Below are 24,500 nucleotides of genomic sequence, written 5' to 3'. Positions count from 1 at the left end.
AACTGCTCCTTAACAATTGAATACAAAATCATTTTAAAATTGTGTAAACTTCTTACTTGCTCCCATCCTAACAGCAAAAAGACATTTTCTATCTAGAACCTTGGATAGTTTCATAAACCATTTTGAAAAGCTATGAATATGCTGTAAATTAAAATGCTGCGTTTTTATAGATCTAGCAATTAACATGGATATAAAAATCAAGTTCATCTCTCAATTGGTTATACTTTTACAATAGCACAATCTTCGAATCTCAGAGTATTTGCACAGACAATTTGGTACTACATCTTAGTCAGAAAAGGCAGAGTACGATACGTTAACCATTGGGGTAAAACTGGAGTCTTCCGAAATCAGCTCTCCTGATTGTAGCAAAATGTAATTTATTCATTCTTTTCTACATTTTCACAGTCAAGGTAAAATGTGCCTCTTTTTCCAATTTTTGCGCAACGTTCTTATGATAATCAATGCTTCATGAACAACCTTCAATGAACTTCGTATGACCCGAACCTGCCTGTTTTCCACAAATACATGTAGCAGATTTTCTGAAATGTTGGTTATAGTGGGGTCAACAACAGCTAACAAATGTTGAATCAGGTTATACAACCACCAAAAACTATTTTTGCACTCTCTGAACCAACCTTCTAAAAGGCTTCAAGCTCTTCATCCTGTACTTGTGATTTCTGCTACTTTTATTATCCCACTGTAAGAAAATTGGTTATTAGTTGAGGGGAGAGCCCAAATCAAGCAATAAACAAAAATCATTGTCAAAGCGAACCACAAAAGTCACTAAATAAACATGCGCGTAACTCTCTGGTAGCTTGGCACAAAAGCAGTCAGGCTTAACTTTGAGGCAATGCGTAAAGTATGTATGCAGCACTCAATCACTAATAAAATGAAAACACAACACAACACAATAAAACTCAAACCCAAGTTAGGAAAAATTAATATATTTTAATAAACAAAATTACACTAAAACAATAAAAATCCAATAAATAGAACCGGACAGGCACATTTGCTTTAGGCCCGAATATGCCTAGTTTTGCTCTCTAGGTAGTAACGTACTACTAAAAAAAGGATAACAGGCGCTGTCTACCTTTGTCATCCGATTGGGCTAACGAAGCTCCAACTCCCTTGTCAGAAGCATCCGTCTGCACAATGAAAGGCTGACTGTAGTCAAGCAATTTCCTTACTGGTACAGTACATGGTGCCTTCTTCAGTTCCTTAAATGCCTTTCGGCACTCTGCAGTCCATATTACATCCCTAGGCTGCTTTCTAGAAGTGAAAGCAGTCAATGGTGCAGCTGTACTTTCATAGTTGGCCACAAGTTTTGGTAGTACCTTATGAGGCATAAAAAGGCCCTCACTGCAGGCTGGGTAGCTGGTACCTTGCATTCCATCACAGACTGAATATTGGCATGCAATGGGTGAATCTTCCTGTTCCTCACCTCATGCCCAAGGTAGACTATAGAGGACTGCTTTAATTGACACTTAGTTGGCTTGATGGTCAGTTTCGTCTCCTGTATCCTTGCCAACACCTGTCCAAGGGGCCTCAGGTGATCCTTCCATGAAATTATGAACATTGCAATATCATTCAAGCCACGCAGAACTCCCCTAATCCTGTGAGAACATAGTTCACTAGGAATTAAAAGTGCCAGGAGCATTCTTCAATCCAAAAGCATCACTTTAAATGGATACAGCCCCTCTGGTGGAAAAATGCAGTCTTTGCCTTATCATTTGATGTCAACGCGATTAGCCAACTACCACTGGTCAGATCCTTGATGCTTAAGTACTTTGCAGCCCTTAACCAAACCTAAGGGGGTCAATATTGCATTTGTGCACACGTTGAAAGGTTTGGCGTGCGAGGTGTTGTGTCAACTCCCTTACTGCTGTGCTGATGTCCTTCACACTTTGTTGCAGTTCTTGCAAGATAGATATTCGCCCTTGCATGGCTGCTGTCTGTTCTGCAGATGACATGATGCACAAATGCACCCCCTCTAGGCTGGCTGCCATATTTTGCATCCCCACCCGCACCTCCTTGGCCAGCTCCCGCTGTAATCCAAGTACAGTCCTCTCAAAGCTGATGCCAGTGTTGTCAGAGTCCTCAGCTGGGTTGGAGCTGGCAGGCCGTACTATTGGGGTGGTGGGTGGGTCCTCTGTGATGGCTGCTACTTCTGTGCTCCTCCTTGTGACTGAAGGTGGGGTCTGGAGGGTTCCAAGGACATCTTGGAGGGTCTACTGGCTGATGTTTGTCAGCTCGTCATGCATGTCATCAAGGAAGTCCAGGACAGGCATATCCCCAGGAGAGCCATCGTCCTCTGCAATGAGATATTGTACAATTAGTGTGTCTGTGTTGTGGCATTTGTAATGTGACGTGCCTGACTTCCTATTAGTTACACATTGTGATCTTGGTTCCTGTTCATTGTTCCTGTCATTAAGATTAGCATTCTCCCAGGCCTATGCCCCACCTGCATGTCACATGTAGTGTGTGCAGTTTGGGGACTTGTCTGTGTCACATCCTCTAGGTGTAGGTTCTGCCCAATTTGTATATTGCCATCTAATTGTACGACTCAACCCTCCGTCTACTTCCATTCTCGTGGTGAGGCCTTGCACTGGCTGTGGGTGTTCTGATGGCACTTGCACCACACTTAACAATCTGGAACTGCCCCAGTCTCAGATATTTCACATCCCGCTATATGTTGCTGAGACCTAGCATATACTATGTATAGCATTGGCATGGCACAATACAGGTGTCAGCATTGGTAGTGTGTAATGTTGATGTTGGGGAATGTATGCTACATTGGATTGCACTGATGGTCCTAGCAGTGTTCCATTTCCTCTTCTGACTGTGCGGGTGTGTTTTACTAGCCGGAAACATATGTCCTCCCCCTCAATGCTGTTGTCTTAGCAGTATGACAGTTGGGATGTTGCATGGTGGCATTGCAGCTATTGTTATTGCCACCATTTGACCGGGCACAGGGTGGACCCTGACATGTGCAGCATGGGTATGACATTACTGCTGTGTACCTCATAATGTTTATGGCAATGGCTGATGTTTGTAGCGACTATGGACATTAGCATTTGACAGGATTTGCACTTTGTTAGGAATTACAGGGGATTGATAACGTTGTCATCCTGAACCCTCTATTTTGGGTGTGTTTGATCCATGGGCACGTAACTGCCATTAGCTACTTGACCTGCACACACAGCAGAGGTGGTAGTGGCAACTGTTGTCAATGTTAAGTTCCAGTTGCAGATATGGCCTGAGACTGTTAATCGAGCCCTAGTTCATGTAGCAAGAATACCAGCTGTCGTGTGACAGCATGCCAGTTTTACATTGTACCCTACCCTCCTGGACTGGCTTTGCTTTTCCAACATCCTTGGCATGGCAGCATACCCCAATGCAAAGGTTGTTGGTGTAGTGTTGTGCTGTGCCCCGGGTTTGCCCTGCACAGCCCATGCCCCGTGCCGTGCCCCTTTGCCCTTTCCACTCCCTGATTATCATGACTTACATGCATTGTGTAGTAGGTATGTTCCCGCCCCCCGGTTGCAGTTAACAATTAGGCATTTTAGTTCCCCATGCCACTTACCCTGCATCTGTGTTGTCTCCTGGTAGTCTGCGGTGTCCTGTCCTTGAATCCCTGTGACGATCTCCTCAGGGATGACGGCTGCCACCATCTCCTCCATGTGGTCCAGGGCCTCCTGCGGTGCTGGACTTCCACCTCCAGTCTGCAGTGCTGCCTTCCTGTTCCTTGCCATCTTTTCCTTCATCCTGCACTTGCAGTCATGCCAGCGTTTCCTGCACTCGATGCTTGTTCTCCGTACTTTAGCCACACTGTTTATCTTGTTGAATATTTGTTGCCAAATTGCCTCTCTCCTACTAATTGGCAATTTAGAGGTGACAAAAAGTTGGTGCTGGTGTTCCGTCACCTCTTTCACCCGTATTTCCCGCTCCTCTGCACGTTAACCGACACTTTTTCTTCTTCTCCCTCTCCTGGGTATTGTGTGGGTCCTCCTGGCTGGTACCAGGTCGGTTGTCATCTTCCTGGGGTCTCTCATAGCTTCTGGGATCCATTTTGGCGCTCCTTTGCACATTTAGCTGTGTTTGCGCTACTTTTTGATGCAATTGCGGCAAAAAAAGGCACGTATACGGTTTGCAACGTTGTAAACCGGATAAGTCATTTTCGCCGTGTTAACGTAGTTTTTCTTTACGACGTGGCACATTAGTTAGAGTAAAAAACAATGACTCTGACCAGTGGTTTGCGCCGCCGAGCATCAAAATATATATTTGACGCCCCAGCGGTGCAAAGAAATGGCGTTAGCAGGCGTTGGCGCAGTTTTGCGTCAGAAAGTATAAATATGGGCCTATATTTCTATCTGCTCTCAAAAGGAATCTGCACTTAAATGCTATTTAAAGGCAGCCCCCATGTTAACCTATGAGAGAGATAGGCCTTGCAACAGTGAAAACTGCATTTAGCAGTATTTCACTGTTAGGACATGTAACACACATCAGTACATGTCCCACCTCTAACATACACCTGCACCCTGCCCATGGGACTACCTGGGGCCTACCTTAGGGGTGCCTTACTTGTATTAAAAGGGAAGGTTTAGACCTGGCAAGTGGGTACACTTGCCAATTCGAATTTGCAGTTTAAAACTGCACACACAGACACTGCAGTGGCAGGTCTGAGCTATGTTTACAGGGCTACTACAGTGGGTGCCACAATCGCTACGGCAGGCCTACTAGTAGCATTTGATTTACAGGCCCTGGGCACCTCTAGTGCACATTACTTGGGACATACTAGTGAATCAAATATGCCAATCATAGATAAGTCAATTACACATACATTTTACATAGGAGCACTTGCACTTTAGCACTGGTTAGCATGGTAAAGTGCCCAGAGAATCAAAAACAGTAAAAACAGAGTCCAGTACACATCAATAACCTGGGAAGCAGAGGCAAAAAATTAGGGGAGACTATGCCAAGGATGCCAAAGCTAACTTGTGTCCTCCTCCAGCTAAAAGTAGGGAGAAACTACCCAACCTCATGGGAGTTCTCATCACTAAGGCGGAAGAATCTGGACAGATCATCAGCATTGGTGTGTTCTGTGCCAGGGTGGTGTTCCACCGTAAAGTCCATCCGCTGTAAGGATTGGACCACCTCAACAGTTTGGATTCTCATCCCTCATCTGCATTAACCATCTGAGGGGTCTGTGGTCCGTCTGAATTCAGAAGTGAGTCCCAAACAAGTAGGATCTTAGCTTCTTCAGCACCCAGACCACAGCAAAATCTTCACACTCTATTGCACTCCACCTACATTCCCTGAGAAGTGACCTCATGCTAATGAATGCAACAGGTTGATCTAGGCCCTCTTTGTTTAACTATGATAACACTGTGTAGGAGGCTGTGCCAGGTCCAGTTATCCCTTATTAGTGTAGAAGAGGTGTTTCTAGCAGCTTAGACAGATAGAAGGTAGCTATGGCAAAGCAGCTTAGGCTGAACTAGGAGACATGTAAAGCTCCTACTATACCATTGGTGTCATATGCACAATATCATAAGAAAACACAATACACAGAATTACTAAAAATAAAGGTGCTTTATTTTTATGACAATATGCCAAAAGTATATCAGTGAGTACCCTCAGTATGAGGATAAGTTATATACACAAGATATATGTACACAAACCAAAATTAGGTAAGTAATAGCAAGAAAAGTAATGCAAGCAGTGTAGAATTACAGTAGATTGCAATAGGAGCACGTAGGTATAGGGGCAACACAAACTATAAACTCCAAAAGTGGAATGCGAACCACGAATGGACCCCAAACCTATGTGAGCTTGTAGAGGGTCGCTGGGACTGTAAGAAAACAGTGAGGGTTACAAAAATAGCCCCCCCCAAGACCCTGAAAGGTAGGTGTAAAGTGCACCTACTACCCCCAGAGAGCACAGAAGACTTGATAGGGGGATTCTGCCGGAAGAACAAACACCAGCAATGCAACAACAGTGGATTTCCGGACCTGAGTACCTGTAAGACAAGGGGACCAAGTCCAATAGTCGCGACAGTGTCGAGAGTGGGCAGGAGCCCAGGAAATGCCAGCTGAGGGTGGAAGGAAGCTACCATAGGATGGAAGAAGCTTGGAGTTCTGCAAGAAAGAAGAGAGCTAGGGACTTCTCCTTTGGAAGACGGATGTCCCACTTTGCGATGAAGCTTGCAGAGGTGTTCCCACACAGAAAGACCGCAAACAAGCCTTGCTAGCTGCAAGGGTCGCGGTAGAGGTTTTTGGGTGCTGCTGTGGCCCAGGAAGGACCAGGTTGTCGCCACTTGGAGGAGGAGACAGAGAGGGCGCCCAGCAACTTGGGGAGCCCTCACAGAAGCAGGTGGCACCCGCAGAAGTACCTGGACAGACACTTGGAAGAAGAGTGAACCGGAGTCCACGCGAAGTCACAAAAGGGAGTCCCACGATGCCGGAGGACAACTCAAAAGGTTGTGCACATGCAGGAAGGAGTGTAGGGACCCAGGCTTGGCTGTGCACGAAGGAAATCCTGGAGTGCACAGGAGCCGGAGCAGCTGCAAATCACGCGGTACCAAGCAATCCAGTCTAGCATGGGGAGTCAAGGATTTACCTCCACCAAACTTGGATTGAAGAGTCACTGGACTGTGGGAGTCACTTGGACAGAGTTGCTGAGTTCCAGGGACCACGCTCGTCAGGATGAGAGGGGACCCAGAGGACCAGTGTTGCAGTCTTTTGGTGCCTGCGTTAGCAGGGGGAAGATTCCGTCGACCCACAGGAGATTTCTTCTGAGCTTCTGGTGCAGGGTGAAGGCAGGCTACCTCCAGAGCATGCACCACCTGGAAACAGTCGAGAAAGACGGCAGGATGAGGTGATACAAGGTTGCTGGTAGTCGTCTTGCTACTTTGTTGCGGTTTTGCAGGCGTCCTGAGCAGTCAGCGGTCGATCCTTTGGTAGAAGGTGAAGAAGGAGATGCAGAGGAACTCTGATGAGCTCTTGCATTCGTTATCTAAAGAATTCCCCAAAGCAGAGACCCTAAATAGCCAGAAAAGGAGGTTTGGCTACCTAGGAAGGAGGATAGGCTAGCAACACAGGTAAGGGCCTATCAGAAGGAGTCTCTGACTTCACCTGCTAGCACTGGCCACTCAGAGCAGTCCAGTGTGCCCCCAACACCTCTGTTTCCAAGATGGCAGAGGTCTGGGACACACTGGAGGAGCTCTGGGCACCTCCCCTGGGAGGTGCAGGTCAGGGGAGTGGTCACTCCCCTTTCCTTTGTCCAGTTTCGCGCCAGAGCAGGGCTGGGGGATCCCTGAACCGGTGTAGACTGGCTTATGCAGAGATGGGCACCATCTGTGCCCGTCAAAGCATTTCCAGAGGCTGGGGGAGGCTACTCCTCCCCAGCCCTTCACACCTATTTCCTAAGGGAGAGGGTGTAACACCCTCTCTCAGAGGAAATCCTTTGTTCTGCCTTCCTGGGCCGGTGCTGCCTGGACCACAGGAGGGCAGAAACCTGTCTGAGGGGTTGGCAGCAGCTGCAGTGGAGACCCCGGAAAGGCAGTTTGGCAGTACCCGGGTACTCTGCTAGAGACCCGGGGGCTCATGGAATTGTCACCCCAATACCACAATGGTATTGGGGTGACAATTCCATGATCTTAGACATGTTACATGGCCATGTTCGGAGTTACCATTGTGATGCTATACATAGGTAGTGACCTATGTATAGTGCACATGTGTAATGGTGTCCCCGCACTCACAAAGTCCGGGGAATTTGCCCTGAAAAATGTGGGGCACCTTGGCTAGTGCCAGGGTGCCCACACACTAAGTAACTTTGCACCCAACCTTCACCAGGTGAAGGTTAAACATATAGGTGACTTATAAGTTACTTAAGTGCAGTGGTAAATGGCTGTGAAATAACGTGGACGTTATTTCACTCAGGCTGCACTGGCAGGCCTGTGTAAGAATTGTCAGAGCTCCCTATGGGTGGCAAAAGAAATGCTGCAGCCCATAGGGATCTCCTGGAACCCCAATACCCTGGGTGCCTCAGTACCATATACTAGGGAATTATATGGGTGTACCAGTATGCCAATGTGAATTGGTAAATTTAGTCGCTAGCCTTTTAGTGACAAATTTTAAAGTAAGGAGAGAGCATAACCACTGAGGTTCTGGTTAGCAGAGCCTCAGTGAGACAGTTAGGCATCACACAGGGAACACATATAGGCCACAAACTTATGAGCACTGGGGTCCTGGCTAGCAGGGTCCCAGTGACACATAGCAAACATACTGACAACGTAGGGTTTTCACTATGAGCACTGGGCCCTGGCTAGCAGGATCCCAGTGAGACAGTGAAAACACCCTGACATATACTCACAAACAGGCCAAAAGTGGGGGTAACAAGGCTAGAAAGAGGCTACTTTCTCACACACTGCTTCTATACCATGTTCTGAAGCATGTTTGTACAGCAAACTCCTTGGGGAAATCAGGTGCATTCAGCACAATTGTTGTGGAACATGACTGCCTTCAGGGCATCAAAAGCTGTCTGGCAAGACTCTGTCCAGATCACCTTCCTTGGTTGCTTCTTGGAAGTCAACTCATTCAAGGGGGCAACAATGGTGCCATACCCCTTGACAAAACGTCTGTAATAGCCAGTGAGGCCCAAGTGACCCCGACAGTCCAGTGGTCCATCTGTCTAAATTTGGTGGAGGTAAGCCCTTGCCTACCCATGCCAGACAGTAATCCTGTGTACTGCGTGCACTGCAGCTGCTAGGGCTTCTGTGCACTTTTGCAAGGAATCCTTCATGCACAGCATAGCCCAGGACCCCAGCAGTCCGTCCTGCATTGCTCAACTCGCTGAGTTGACCACCGGCTTCGTGGGACCCTCCTTTGTAGTGTTGAGACGACCACCGTGCTCAGTTTTCTTGAACCCGTGTTCAAATTCTTCTGCGGGTGCTGCCTTCTTCTGCATGGACTCTTTGTGTTGCTGAGCAGACCCTCAGTCTCCTCCTCCAAGGGGCGACCTCCTGGTCCTTCCTGGGCCCGAGAAGCACCCATTTTCTTCAACTGCCACCTTTGCAGCTAGCAAGGCTTGTTTGTGGTCTTTCTGCATGGGAACAACTCTGCATCCTCCAGCATGCCGTGGGACATCTTCTGTGCAAAGGAGAAGTTACTGGTGTCTTCCGTTGTTGCAGAATCTTCAGCTTCTTCCACCCGGAGGCAGCCATTTTGCACCTTCATCCGGGGTTTAGTGGGCTCCTGCCCCCTGGACACTTTCATGACTCTTGGACTTGGTCCCATTCCTTTGCAGGTCCTCAGGTCCAGGAATTCGTCTTCAGAGCTTTGCAGTCTGTTGTGGTCTTTGCAAAATCTCCTATTACGACTTTAGTGTGTTTCTGGGGAAGTCGGGTAACTTTACTCCTACTTTTCAGGGTCTTGGGATGGGGTATATTGGACACCCTTAGTGTTTTCTTACACTCCCAGCAACCCTCTACACACTACACTAGGCCTGGGGTCCCTAAGTGGTTCGCATTCCACTTTCTTAGTAGATGGTTCGTGTTGCCGCTTCACCTATTGCATCCTATTGTATTCTACAGTGTTTGCACTACTTTTCTAACTGTTTACTTACCTGATTTTGGTGTGTGTGTATATTTTGTATATTTTACTTACCTCCTAAGGGAGTATATCCTCTGAGATATTTCTGGCACATTGTCACTAAAATAAAGTACCTTTTTTTTTTTAGTAACTCTGAGTATTGTGAGTCTTATGATATAGTGCTATGTGATATAAGTGGTATAGTAGGAGCTTTGCATGTCTCCTAGTTCAGCCTAAGCTGCTCAGCTATAGCTACCTCTCTCAGCCTAATCTGCTAGAACACTACTAATTTACTAATAAGGAATAACTGGACCTGGCACACGGTGTAAGTACTATCAGGTACCCACTATAAGCCAGGCCAGCCTTCTACAGGTTACACCATGTCCAAGCAAAGACCCTCACTCTAGTCAGGGTAAAGGAGAATCACACTTAGTTAACACCCGCTCACCCCCCCTTGGTAGCTTGGCACGAGCAGGTAGGCTTAACTTCAGAAGCAATGTGTAAAGTAATTGTACCAACACACATAGTAATACATTGAAAACACTACAAAAAGGACACCACACCAGTTTAGAAAAATCAGTAATATTTATCTAAATCAAACAAGAATAAAATAACAAAAACCCAACATACACAAGTTAAAATATGAGTTTTCAAAAGAATAAGAGTCTTACTCCATAGGCAACAATGTAAACGTTGATTTTGCACAAACTAGCTGGTTAGCGTCAAAAATAAAGCCGAACAGGTGAGCGTGCATCAGAAAAGGCAGCGATGCGTCGATTCCTTCCTCGCAAGGGAGGCTGTGCGTTGTTTCTTCTCCGGTCGGGTCAGTGATGCGCCATTTTTCTCCCTTGCAAGAGAGCGATGCGTTAATTTCTGGACGGGGCACCTCGGATCTGCAGTTCGGTTGACTTTGATGCCCAGGGACGATGCGTGGAAATGGAGTCATACTGTGTTAGAAAACCGCGTGGGTTAGTTTGCATCGTTATCAGAAGCCGCAAGCCGGTGTTGTGTGTTGTTTCTCCAGCCACGATACGTCGACCTCCCAGCCACGATGCAGGTGGAGCATCGGTTTTAGGCGCGAGGCTGGCCGCACGTCGTTTATCAGCCATGTTGCAGATGGTGCGTCAAAGATTTACCCACATAGCATTCTATGAGTAGATTTGCAGCTCTTGGTCTGCCAACTTCACCTTTCAACAGCCCAGGGACTGGATAAGGCACCACTTGGCAGGGCAGGAGTCTCAGCAGAGGAAGTCGTTGATGGCCCTGAGACATCAAAACAGAAGGCAAACTCAATTCAAGCCCTTGGAGATTCTTCTCAAGCAGGAATGCACAAAAAAGTCAAGTCTTTGTCCCCTTTCACATGCAGAAGACTGCAGTATACCCCAACAAAGCACAGTCACTAGCAGAGGCAGCACTTCTCTTCAGCTCTTCTCCTTGGCAGAGGTTCCTCTTGGTTCCAGAAGTGATCTTGAAGAAACCTGAAGTCTGGGGTTTTGAGTCTACTACTTATGCCCCTTTCTGCCTTTGAAGTTGGCAAACTTCAAAGGAAAGTCTCTGTTCTTCACAGGATCGTGCCTTGGCCAGGCCTTGCCCCAGACACACACCAGGGGGTTGGAGACTGCATTGTGAGCGGGCAGACACAGCCCGTTCAGGTGTAAGTGACCACTCCTCCCTCCACTCTAGCACAGATGGCCCATCATTATGCGGCTACACCCCAGCTCCCTTCGTCTAACTGTCTAGAGGGGATTCACAAACAGCACAACTGTCAAACTGACCCAAACAGGCAATCCATAAACAGGCAGAGTCACAGAATGGTTTAAGCAAGAAAATGCCTACTTTCTAAAAGTAGCATTTTCAAACTAAGGCTAATTCAGCGCAAACCTACCTCCATATTTATACTTTGGCGCTAGACCCGTCTAGCGCCAAAGTTACGGAGTTAAAGTCATTTTTTGCTAGCAGGAAACTAACTTGCGTCAATGAGATGCAAGGTAGGCTTTCCCAGGCAAAAAATTGCTTAAGGCCCTGACGCCTTATTTATCCTCCAGTGCAAAAATTGTGCACGGGAGGGAGGCGGGCTGAAATAATGGCGCTAAAATCACTTAGGTCAGGGCAGGCGTTCGGGGACCTATGGGCCTATTTCCATGGTGGAACACCATGGAATAAGCCCACAGGTGCCCTCCCCTGGCCCCAGCGACACCCCCCACCCACACCAGAGGGACAACGGAGGATGGGGGACCCCATCCCAGGTAAGTATAGGTAAGTATTTTGTTTATTTTTCCCTACATGGCACTGGATACAATGGCCACACCCAGGAGACCCTTGTCCCATGTGCCGGCCATTGGGGTGTGAGCATGACTTCTGTCTTTTATAAGACAGGAGTCATGTGATATGGTAGGTTTTGCGTCAAGAAATTACGCTGGGCTGGTTAGAGTCATTATTTTTTACTGTAATCAGCCTAACGTCATTTTTGGGTGCAAAACCCTTCTCCCATACTGCCATCCCCACCTGGCTAACCTCATTTCCCTTGACGTTAGCCCGCCTTTGCGCCAGATTGCACCATTCTATAAATAAGTTGCCCGGCCGGCATCTTGGAATGGCACTAGCCAGCGGTAAACTTTTTCCATGCAAAACTGCTTTAGTCTGACTTACCTAAAGAGGCATTGTGTAAAGTAATTGTGCAACAAACACACACACACACACACACACACACACAGTAACACAATGAAAACATCACAAAAAAGACTCAACACAGGTTAGACAATAATTTTATAATTAAATCAAGATCAAAATGACAAAATTCTGATGAGTAGAAGTCAAGTTATGAATTTTTAAAGAATAAAAGGGTTCTACGGCTTAGAAGCAAATAGCGCTTTAGGAGTTAATTTAGGTCATGCTGGACTGGGGTAAAGTGAAAGTTTGGGCTGGCTTCTATGGAGTGCAGGCTGGCTACAGGACCCACGCAGGCTCAGGTGAACAAAGTACCTTTTCTGGTCGTAACAGGAAGATGCATGGTGGGATGTGTCCATCGGGTCCTCACAAGGAGGGTGATGTATCCATCTGGCCCACACAGTGATGGTGATGCGTCAGTTCTGAAAACAAGCGCTGGAGCCGTGATACATTGGTCGCAAAGTATGAAGCGCCGGGTTTCTCCACGCAGTCAAGGGATGCATTGGTGGAGTTTTTCACTAACAGGACATGTAAAACTTAAAAGTACATGTCCTCCCTTTTACGTACACAGCACTCTGCCCCATGGGCTAACTTAAGGATGACTTGCGTGTAAAGAAGTGGAGTTTAAGGTGTGCCAAGGGTTTAAAATGGCAAGTCGAAGTGGCAGTCAACTGCACACATGGGCCCTGCAATGGCAGACCTGAGATAGGTTTGAAAGGCTACGTGTGTGAGTGGCACATTCAATGCTGCAGGCCCACTAGTAAATAGAACAGATGATGGACGGAACGCTGAACAATGCAAACATTCAATCCCAGTCACAAAGATCTGGGTTTAATCCACTAATTTTTTTCCTACCCCGCCAAACCAGTTTGGACACAGCCATATGCAAATCAGTCTTGACCCTGCTCCCTGTGAGAACAGTCCAGCCCGAACCACAAGGCCAGGTCTTTCCTGGACCAGAAACATGCATCCTGGGACCGGTTTGGGTGTATCACCCCTTATCAACCAGGCTAGCTTGAATCCAGTGGGGCAGAGAACACAGGACCTGTCTGGGCATACCCTTAACACTTCGGGCACAAAACCAAAAAGAACAGGTGATGGGCAGAATGCTGAACAATGCAAACATTCACCCCCAGTCACAAAGATTTGGGTTTAATCCATTGTTTTTTTGCCCACCATGCTACCCCAGGCATATGCAAATCAGTTTTGACCCTGGTTACAGTCCAGCCTGAACTGCCAAGTCAAGTCTTCCTTGGACCAGAAACATTCATCTTGGGACCGGTTTTGGGGTATCACCCCTTATCAGCCTGGCTACCTTGAATCCAGTGGTGCAATGAGCAGGGGACCCATTTATGGACATACCCTTACCCCTTTTGGTGACAAAAGCAAAAAGAACAGACGAAAGTCAGAATGCTGAACAATGCAAACATTCACCCCAGTCACAAAGATCTGGGTTTAATCCATTGCTTTTTTTGCCCACCATGCTACCCCAGTTTGGACCCAGACATATACAAATCAGTTTTGACACTGCTTCCCATGGTAACAGTCCAGCCCGAACTGCCAAGCCAAGTCCTCCTTGGAACGGAAACATTAATCTTAGGACCAGTTTTGGGGTATCACTCCTCATCAGCCAGGCTAGCTTGAATCCAGTGATGCAGTGAGCATGAGACCCACGTCTGGGCATACCCTTCCCACTGAGGGCAACTAAAACAAAAAGAACAGATAATGGATAAAATGTTGAACAATGCACACATTCACCCTCAGGCACAAAGATCTGGGTTTAATCCATTGTTTTTTACCGACGACGCCACCCTAGTTTGGACCCCACCATATGGAAGTACATCAGTTTTGACCCTGCTCCCCATGGGAACAGTCCAGCTCGAACTGCCAGGCCATGTCTTTCCTGGACCAAAAAAAAGCTTCTTGGGAATGGTTCCGGAGTATCAACCCTCATCAGCCAGGATAACTTAAATACAGTGGCGCAGTGAGCATGAGAGCCACATCTGGGCATACCCTCTTCACTTAGGGTGACAAAAACAAATAGAACAGATGATGGACGGAATGCTGAACAATGCAATAATTCCCCCCAGTCACAAAGATCTGGATTTAATTCACCCTCTTTCTGCCTTCCATGCTACCCCAGTATGGACCCAGCTGTATGCAAATCGGTCTTGACCCTGCTTCCCAGGGGAATAGCCCAACCCGAGCTGCCACACCTGGCCGTCCCTGGACTGGAAACAAACATCCTGAGAATGGTTTTAGGGTATCACCCTTCATCAGCTAGGCTAGTTTAAATCTAGTGGGGAAGTGAGCAGGGGACCCATGTCTGGGCATACTCTCCCCACTTACAGTGACAAAAGCAAAAAGATCAGATGATGGACCGAATGCTGAACAATGCAAACATTCACCCCCAGTCATAAAGATCAGCATTGAATCCATTGGTTTTCACCCTCCATGCCACCCTAATTTGGACCCCACCATTTTCAAATCAGTCTTGCTCCTGCTCCCCATGGGAACAGTCAGCCCAAACTGCCAGCTAAGGTCCTTCTTGGACTGCAAAAAGCTTCCTGGGACTGGTTTCTGAGCATCAACCCTCATCATTTATGATAGCCTGAATCCAGTGGTGCAGTGAGCATGGGACCCATATCTGGGCATAACCTTCCCACAGAGAGCAACAAAAACAAAAAGAACAGATGATATAAGGAATGATGAACAATGTAAACATTCAACCCCACTCATACAAGTCTGGGTTTAATCCATAGTTTTTTGCCCTCCATGCCACCCCAGTATGGACACAGTCATATGCAAATCAGCCTTGACCCTGCTCCCCATGGGAACAGCCCAGCCCGAACTGCCAGACCAGGCACTCCCTGGACTGGAAACAAGCATCCTGGGACCGGTTATGGGGTATCACCCGGCATCAGCCAGGCTAGTTTGAATCCAGTGGTGCAGTGAGCATAGGCCCCATATCTGGGCAAACCCTTCCCACTTAGAGCAACAAAAACAAAAAGAACAGATGATGGACAGAACACTGAACAATGCAAACATTCACCCCCAGTCACAAAGATCTGGGTTTAATCCACTGTTTTTTTGCCCACCACGCCACCCTAATTTGGACCCCCCAATATGTAAATCAGTTCTGAGTCTGCTCTCCAGAGGAACTGTTGAGCCCGAACTGCCAGGTCAGGTCCTTCCTGGACCAGAAAAAAAGCTTCCTGGGGCTCATTTCAGGGTATCACCTAGGCTAGCTTGAATCCAGTGGCACAGCGAGCATGGGACCCACATCTGGGTATACCCTTCCCACTTAGGGCCACAAAAAGAACAGATGATGGATGGAATGCTAAACAATGCAACTATTCTACCCAAGTCACAAGTTCTGGGTTTAACACATTGTTTTTTTGCCTAACTCGCCACCCCAGTTTGGACACAGCCATATACAAATCAGTTTTGACCTTGCTCCCCATTGGAACAGTCCAGCCCAAACTGCCAGCTAAGGTCCTTCTTGGACTGCAAAAAGCTTCCTGGGACTGGTTTTTGAGCATCAACCCTCATCATTTATGATAGCCTGAATCCAGTGGCGCAGTGAGCATGGGACCACATCTGGGAATACACTTTCCACTTAGGGTGACAAAGCAAAAGGAGCAGATGATGACAAAATTCTTAACAATACAAACATTCACCCCCAGTCACAAAGATCGGGGTTTAATCCATCAATTTTTTGCCCTTCACGCCACCCCAGTTTGGACCCAGGTATATGCAATTCAGTTTTGACCCTGCCCCTCATGGGAACAGTCCAGCATGATCTACCAGGTCATCCCCGTACTGGAAAAATCACTTCCTCTGACCCATTTGTGGGGTATCACCCCTCATCAACCAGGATAGCTTGAATCCAGTGGTGCAGTGAGTATGAGACCCACATCTGGGCATACCATTCCCAATTAGGGCGACAAAAACAAAAAGAACAGATGATGGACGAAATGCTGAACAATGCAAACATTCAACTCAAGTCACAAAAAATCTGGATTTTATCCATCATTTTTGTGCACACCAGTCCACCCCATCAGACAGGGTAGCTTGAATCTAGTGGTGCAGTGAGCACGGGACCCACGTCTGGGCACATCCATCTCAGTTAGGGCGACAAAAGCAAAAAGAACAGATGATGGAAGGAATGCTGAACAATGCAAACATTCACCTCCAGTCAAAAAGATCTGGGTTTATTCTATCATTTAAATTGGGGTGGTGTGGTGAGCAACAAATCAATGGATTAAACCCACATCATTGTGGCTGGGGGTTTAAATTTGCATTGTTCAGCATTCTGCCCATCATCTGTACTTTTTTGCTTTTGTTGACATAGGAGAGAAAGTGCTGACTATCTCCCCATCCTCGCAATTACCAGTGAAATCCATAATGGCTGGAGTAGTCAATGACATACCCAGCAGTTTGATAAAGGGGAATTTCTCCAAACCAAGATGACCATTGCATTTGTAAACAGTATTAGTGATTTTCACACTGTGGCCCTGATTTATACTTTTTGGTGCAAAACTGCACTAACGCAGTTTTGCACCAAAAGGTTTAGCATCAGCTTGCCCCATTTGTGTGCTCCAGCCGGGCACCATATTTATGGAATGGTGCAAGCCGGCGCAAAGAGTAGGCTGGCGTAGAAAAAAATGACATTAGTCGAGTGGGGCTGGCGGTATAGAAGAAGGGGGTTTTGCACCCAAAAAATTACGTTAGGCAGGTTAGAGTAAAAAAGATTACTCTAACCTGCCTAAAGTCATTTTCTGATGCAAAACCACCCATACTACATGACTCCTGCCTTAGAAAAGACAGGAGTTATGCCCACCACCCCAATGGCCAGCACAGGGGACAAGGGTTCCCTGGGCATGGCCATTGCACCCAATGCCATGTACAGGGGACCATTTCAGGGCCCCCAATGGCACTTTAAAAAAAAAAATACTTGCCTATACTTGGGGTCCCCCATCCTCCACTGTCCCTCTCATGTGGGTGGAGGTGTCCCTGAGGCCTGGGGAGAGTACCTGTGGGCTTTTTCAATGGTGTTCCACCATGGAAATGGGCCCACAGGTCCCCTAACGCCTGCCCTGACCCAGGCGTTAAAAAATGGTGCAAAGCAAGCTTTGCACCATTTTTCGACCCCTCCTTTCCCCGTGCGTGATTTTTCCACGGGATGATAAATAAGGCACTTGGGTCTTCGCTAGACAGGTCTAGCACCAAAGTATCAATATTGAGTTCGTTTTGCACCGAATTTGCGTTTAAAAAAATGACGCAAATTCAGTGCAAAACAGGTATAAATATGCCCCTGTGTTTGTAATCGACATCTTTGTTTTCTTTTCAAACAGCAGATCCAGTGTTCACTAACAAAATTGCACAGGAATTAAATTAATTGCCTAGTTATTGCAATTCAGGAGGCGTATGGGATGTCAGCAGTCAAAAACTAAGTAAAGCTCCGGGCATGGGTAATGTCCCTTTGGGTCTGTATCGAACTGACCAAAACTCATGGGCCCCTCCCGACCCATGCATTTGATACAGCCATTACGAAGGGAGTGATCCGCAGATCTAGGTGGTTAACAAAACTGTGCCTGTGTATAAGCAGGGCAGTTTTAATGACCTAGATAATTATAAGCCCATCTCTATTTGATGAGGATGAAAAAATCCATGAAATGTTGCTGCACCACCTGCCTACAGTGGTCAATACCAATGGCATTTTAAATGGCAACCATTCTTGCTTTAGGGATGGGGTGGGCACAAGACAACATCAGTTAAGTTTGTACTTGGTATCTACTACATACATCCCATTATACATAGCTTTTAGAGATATGAAGTCAGTCTTTGGCTTAATGAATCTTGAACAACTTTGGTCTGCTCTGATTTATCAGGGATTAACCAACCCACCAACCAACCCACCGATAAGGGCTGTTCAAGCACATGACCAAACTGCAGCTAGAGTGTGGTATGGAAATCCGGGCGGATGCGCACAAGGATTCCCAATAGCAACAGGTGTTTGACAGGCATGTGTACTTGTCCCCTTGTTCTTGCTTAGATAGCGTGTGTGCTCTCCCTTCGAGACCCTTTGTTTCACATCAGTGGAATTAGAGGCAGCCCCATTGTGGGTTTGGTGAACTTTTAGACTACCTTGAAGAGTTTTGAGGACCAAGGGTTGCGTTCTGTTCTTTTGGATTTTTTTTTATTAGGGGCAATTGCGTCAACAGTGAGAGAGACACGTACTAACTGAAGAGAGGTATTTATTTCTCGAGGGAGGATTCAGATAATTCAGGCTTAAGTTTTGTCTCGGAGCAGAGGTAGGGGGTGCATTTGTGATTGGCTGTGGGGGGACGGGGCAGGAGTTCAACAGAGAAGAAGACAGTGTGGTGGTCAGGTCAGATGCCATGGCCATGCTGAGGTTAACAGATGTAAGCCATGACTGGCCATTTTACAAGGAAGGACAGTATCCCTTGACGTGTGATGATGCAGGGGAACTGATTTTTGGGCATAGGCCATTGCATGTGTTGTAAAATTCTTTAGAGGAAGGAATAGAAGGGTCTGATTTCTCCTCTCTTTCTGTTGAAAGTGTTATCAGAACAACAAAATCTATTACGTCATGATCACCATTAGATTTCTAGTCTGCATTTCCAAAGTTCCTAAATGGAGAAATCGACATACTTTGAAATTTGAAAACTGAGGTTATGATCTTTGGAGGCCTCCCTTAAGCTGATCTTCACCCTGGAGGTCTTCTGAGTTGGAATCCCCAGCCTCGCTTGTTACTTCAGCTCGCAACCTAGGGGTAACTTCAGACACCTCCCTAATGTTCTTCAGCTGTGTTTTTTATCTCCTTCTTTTTTATCTTCATATAATTTGTAAAAGTATCTATTTCTGGCATCTGATCGTTGTACAATTGTTTATTCCGTCAATCGTCCTGGCAAATATTGTCTATTGCAAAGTGGCAAACTAAATCATCCAGTATTTCTAGGTCATATAGAATGCTGCTGCCCTCACCTGATACTGGAGCATTATCCTTGCTTACTTATCCCAAGTCATCTACTCTGATTACACTGGTTGCCAGTTGCCAAACAATCTGTTTCTTCTGCGGCACACTGTTGCTGCCATTAAGCCATTTCTTGAGTTGGCTGCTCCTACCTTCAGGCCCTTATAGATCATTATGCCTGGTAACGCATCCCTTTCTAGCTAATTTATTTAATCTGGGACTCGTTTTAGGACAATGAATCTTTTGACCCTGAATGAAGACACCATAGGACGAGATAACTGATCAACATGTCAATCAATATGTCAATAACGTCATCAATAAGACTCGGAAACCACCATGACCTTTCGGTCATGAATAACTACACCAGTTTAGTACTATTTGTGTTATTTATTCCCTATTGATTACAATTCTAATAGCAAGTTTAGTAGTCTCAAAACCAAGAAACACATCAACACTGTCGTAATTTGGCAACTTGAATAAGACTTCATCAAAGCAAAGATCACAAACATTAGAACATAGCACGACGTCAACATGGATTAACCCCAGCAGAGTATTATTAGCACGTTATTCAACAAGGCATTGATTGCGTCATTTGTCTATCTGCGTCATTCAGTGAACTCCTTAACTAACCTCAGATTAGCATCAGCATGTTGGGCTTCATGCAAAACTATTTTGGCAACATCAATTTGGAAATCCTCTAACTAAGGTCTCTGTCAAAAGTAGCAGTTGGTACCTAGAAAGGAAAGGCAACCAGACAATTACATTTCGTCATTATATAGTTACCCTCTGTAATGGGTCAGCATACAGAGTCAATCTTCGTCCTCAGGACATCAGTTGATTCGCCATCTGCCAAGAAACACAGCAAAGTTCGGTAAGGCAGGATAAAAGGGTACTTCCCTCATAAGGAGGTAAAGTATAAACGGGCAAGATAAGTAGGATAAGAATGATTCAAAGAATCATACAGCAAAATTTTTAGGCAGAGTGACAAAATGTCTAGGTAGCGGCAAGAATGGCTTCTCCCGAACCCCCATCCCCTTGTGTCAAAGGTTTTTATCCCTTTCTTGTTGTACAGTCCCCTAATTCCTAATTGGGTGAATCTGGCACACTATTATCTCCATCCAATGACTCTTCAGTGGTATCATCAAAATTGTCACCCCATAACAGTTCTCACGTAGTTTATTGGTTCTTGTAATTGACGTCTCCATCGGGTAGAAGGTCCGGTATGATTTCATACTCTCGTGGGCCTTTCGCATCCCTAGTCAGTGGTTCCATAGTCTGTACCGGTTTAGGCGATCTTGTACCTGTAACGAGTCTACACTGTTGCATTCAGCAAAAATGTTTCCTTGAGCAAGTCAAATTTCATGAGAACGGATCTATTACGGTTACATACATCCTCTAGCTTTTGGAAGAGTACGAGTAAATGTCCATCAGCAAGTCAGCACACTACATGTTAGAAAAACACATTTAATATGAAACCGGGCAGCTAGGCCTCGACTTATGCTAACTAAAGCCTAATGATTTATTAGCAAATCTTTAACAGATAACCCTTAATATTAGTATAATATCATACATTAGCTTCTCATTATTTTATTATTAGTCAGTTTCATTAATCATTGTATATATTGGCGGCCACTCCCCGTGGGGACATTTCAAGCACACGTTTAGCAAAAACATACTAATACATTTTCTATGCGGCATTATTATGCATTAGTTCATAAACATCTCATGTTCATTTTAAGTATAAGCGCTACGCTCCCTCACGCCCTCTCCAGATCCTTCTGCTGAGTTAATTGAGACCCTGGCATTTGCTACCACAAACATTCATAATATTTCAGATCATCTTAGTTCCTGGAAAGGAAAATGAACCTGGCTGTTCTGCAATGATTAACTTCAGTGCCTGTGCCAGGATTTCCTTTAAAGAGCACCAGTGTTCCTTACACATTTTGAATTCTCATTCAATAGTAGTGTAGGGAGTGGGAGGCAGGGGAAAATAAGGGCTTCGAATGGTTTGCTGACTTGGAAGGATAGCTTTTTGATGGGTAGATTGTCGGATGAATGATGGCTAGCCAACTCCTACTCAAATAGACTGTTGGAGTGCAAGAAGCCGTAGTTATGAGGGGAAGGGTGTTGAAAGATAGAATGGGAGGAGTCTGTACACCATGTTTCAGTAATGAAGAGGAAATGTAAAGCGTAACTGATGGACATGGAGGTCGCAGGCATGCTTCTGACAGATCTCATGTTTTACCCTAGAAACATTCTCGTATACATTTACAACAGCGCCTACTTTGTTGGTAGGTGCAATGCAATGTACAACACGGATATCAAAGGAAAAAGTGGGCAAGTAGTCCAAGGTTTTGCTTTTAGTTTTTTTCCCGATAGTGCTTCAGTAAATTCTGGTTGTCTTACCCTTATTAACTCCTTATTAACTCCATGAGTAAGCTTTGGTCACCTCCTAGGGATGCCTGGCCCAAAGTCCCAACCACACCTTCTTTACCCTCCTTTCTCCCCCCTCCTCACTTAATTCCCTTCTTTTGAGTCACCTGTCTTACTCCCTCTCTCTCAAATCTTAGTTGTTACACCACACTGAATTCTAAGGCTCATTTGAAGCTATAGTTTGGCACATATTAGCGCCTACCTTAGTTTAAGGGGGGAGAGAATCTGAAAAGTTAAAATCCCTATATGTACCGCATCTCCTTGGATCATGGCTATATTGCAGGCCTAAGAATTGACAATGACATTTTGATATTATTGGTAACTTTAATTTATAATGCCTGTGTTCAGGTAATGGGCTCTTGGATTGCCTAATAATTTGGTGTTGAGCTTAGATATGGTGAAATAGCAATAAAGATCGTTTTTTTTTTTTTTTTAAAGCATTGGCAAAGCCAAGAGGTTTCAGCTGTAACACCTCACTCTTGGCTTAGCCAATATTTTGTTTATCACAGGAGAACAATGCAAAATACAAGCCTAACCGCATCATTCATCTTTGAAGGAATTTGTGGAAATATGACAAAATGCATTTTAAAGAGGGCCATCTTGGATATGCACATTTATAGGGTGCATCTTTGAACTCATTTTGCAATTTGCTCACAAATCCCATTCGAAAATGGCTGCCATTAATGCATGAACCTCTGCAGCGGCCATTTTCAGGTATATTTTGATACAATTTAGAAATCCAGTTCAAAAGATGGATACTGTAGAAATATGCAGGTTTCCGGCAGTTGTCTTTAAATGGGATTTTTTAAGATGCCAACAGTGCATGCAATGTTTATTGCTGATGCACAGGCATCTATTTTGGAATGGTCAAAAAATGTTTTAAGGTGGCCACCTGTTAGTAGGACAGAAAGCAGAACAAAAACAACTGGGTCCAGAGGGGGGCAGGAGGGTGACAGGTGGATCTGTGGGATTAACGAAAGAGGGTAGAGAAGATGTAGGAGCAGGGGAAGATAATATTTCCTCACATGCACAGTGGCAGGAGTGGGACAAACAACAAAGCCATCCAGGTGTGAAGCTCACTCGAAGTAAATGTAAGGTATTGCAAACTAAAGTTCTCCAACAATCAGCTACAATTGTCTTTAGGTTAGACCTCTTGAACAAGTTCTAGGCCCTGATTCCAAGTTTTTGGTATGAAGGCACTATTTATCATGCCCGATAAACAATATTACCCTGGGTATGCAGTTTTTAGGGTAAATATCAGCTATTTCAAGTTTATAGGGATTAACACTGTAATTTTGATGCTCACCACACCAAAACACACCCTAAATACCATAAACTTTTTCTCAGTTATATTCTGGCAGGTTTAGCTTGCTGAAATATAACAAATGGTGAGATATTTGATGCATCCGGTCATAATTATCAGATGCTGCAAGTACCACCCAACTCAGAATTCGATCACTGCGCAAAATGGATTTACACATGGCTCGGAATATTAAGACCAAATGATAATCAGGGTCTAGGGACCAGATGTACAAAGCATTTTTATGGTTGCTAATGGTCTGATTTGCAAAATTGGGCTGTTTGCAACTGTAAAAATGCTTTTTCAAATGTACAAAATGCAAAATGTAATTCAGTAACTTATTACTGAATCGCAATTTGCATTTGCAATTGAGTACGTGGTAGGGGCATGTTTTGGGCGTCCCTCCCCAATACTGAATCAGTATGGTATGTATTACTGTTTTCAGACTAAGGGCCTCATTACAACCCTGGCGGTCAAAGACCGCCAGGGCTGTTTCGGCGATTGATATACCACAAGAGGCACTCGTTACAATAACACAATTTAACAAGGTTTAACATATAGTGCTATGAAGTCAGTATTCTGAAAACAAAGCAATATTCCATATATTTCTGGAAACAATAAGATGCATATAAACTACAACAAATACTTCAATGTCCTGTGATTAAATGTTGATATCCAGGTCCAATTGTTGCGCTGGGGGTCAGCGATTGTACCACCAACAGGCTGGCGGTACAATTTTGCTGATTACGACCGCGGGGACCAACGGTTTCCCGCCACGGTCGTCCCGGCGGTTTTAATCCGCCGAGCAGCGCTGCCCAGGGGATTATGAGTCCCCTTCCCGCCAGCCTTTCCATGGCGGTAGGAACCGCCATGGAAAGGCTGGCGGGAAGGGGAGTAGCTGGGCCCCTGGTGTCCCCTGGCACAGCCCCACACTGCTTTTCACTGTCTGATGAAAAGCGCGATGGGTGCAGCAGCATTAGGAGCCGGCTCCCATGTTGCGGCCGACATTCCCGCTGGGCCCAGCGGGATGTCAGAATGGGCAAGGCGGGAGTGTGGCAGCATTGGCGGTTACACCTTGGCCACCGGAGGTTGTAATGAGGCCCTGAATTCTGGTCCTAAACAGTAATACCTTACCACCAGTTTAAAAGAGGTAGAAACCAATTTGCAAAGGGATTTCTATGGAGACCCATTCTTCTTTGAGAATGTTTAAACATATATATTTTTATCAGAGCAGGCAGTGGTCCCACAGACCACTACCTACTCTTAAAAAATGAAACTCCTAAGTTTCATCATTTTATCTTTTTTAACACATTCTGTTTTTCTTTAAGGACAACAGGCTGCATTTTTTTTTTTTATGTTTTATTAAAAAGCAATCATAGAGAGGATGGTCTGTTGACTTCAGCAAGCCACCATCCCTGTGATGGTTGTGCTTTGTACTGTGTTGCAAATTACAAACTACCTCACAAATATATAATAAATAGGTCGATTTGCAACCTACTAGGAATCACTATTT

General features: G+C 45.5%; 1 long non-coding RNA gene across 1 annotated transcript in view; it reads right to left on the bottom strand.

Moving 5' to 3' along the window:
- Window positions 1–24,500, bottom strand: part of LOC138285241 (uncharacterized) — a 93,379-nt gene that overhangs the window by 43,936 nt on the left and 24,943 nt on the right. Inside the window, exon 2 of the long non-coding RNA XR_011201548.1 lies at window positions 20,038–20,100. This is a non-coding gene — a long non-coding RNA (uncharacterized lncRNA). The remainder of the gene's footprint in view (window positions 1–20,037; window positions 20,101–24,500) is intronic.

The sequence above is a fragment of the Pleurodeles waltl genome, chromosome 3_1, assembly GCF_031143425.1.
Source record: "Pleurodeles waltl isolate 20211129_DDA chromosome 3_1, aPleWal1.hap1.20221129, whole genome shotgun sequence".
Classification (NCBI taxonomy): Eukaryota; Metazoa; Chordata; class Amphibia; order Caudata; family Salamandridae; genus Pleurodeles; species Pleurodeles waltl.
Note: the sequence above shows the minus strand (reverse complement) of the source record. Positions and strands in the feature narration are given on the sequence as shown.